General features: G+C 40.6%; 1 protein-coding gene across 1 annotated transcript in view; it reads right to left on the reverse strand.

The window, feature by feature from the left end:
- The window catches only part of ggt1a (gamma-glutamyltransferase 1a), an 18,475-nt gene that overhangs the window by 14,680 nt on the left and 3,423 nt on the right, over positions 1–372 (reverse strand).

The raw sequence follows: 372 nt of genomic DNA on the forward strand, positions 1-372 counted from the left end.
CTGCTGCTGCTGCTGCTGCTGTGATTGTGTCTAAATCTAATCACTACTATCCTGTTCTGGATCTCCCAGGTTCAGGCCGCCCCGAGCAGGGGAGTTTATTTAATGGACAGAGCTGATTTATAGCGGAAGAGGACAATTACGTGTCTGGTTGTTGCTCATCACAAAAGCCCTCAAAGTCAGCCTGTGTGCACATGTGACTGTCACTGGATGGGTTGTTATATCAAATATGTATGGAGGCCTATTAACGCCAATGTGAGAGGAATTAAAAAGATTCTGTCAGTCTTTATAACGACCTATTATCATAGTACTAAGTCATAATATTGACTGAAAATGTTGACTTAATATCCCAAATAATGATGTAATATCTCAAAA

The sequence above is a fragment of the Morone saxatilis genome, unplaced genomic scaffold, assembly GCF_004916995.1.
Source record: "Morone saxatilis isolate NCDOM2014 unplaced genomic scaffold, NCSU_SB_2.0 Contig16, whole genome shotgun sequence".
Classification (NCBI taxonomy): domain Eukaryota; kingdom Metazoa; phylum Chordata; class Actinopteri; family Moronidae; genus Morone; species Morone saxatilis.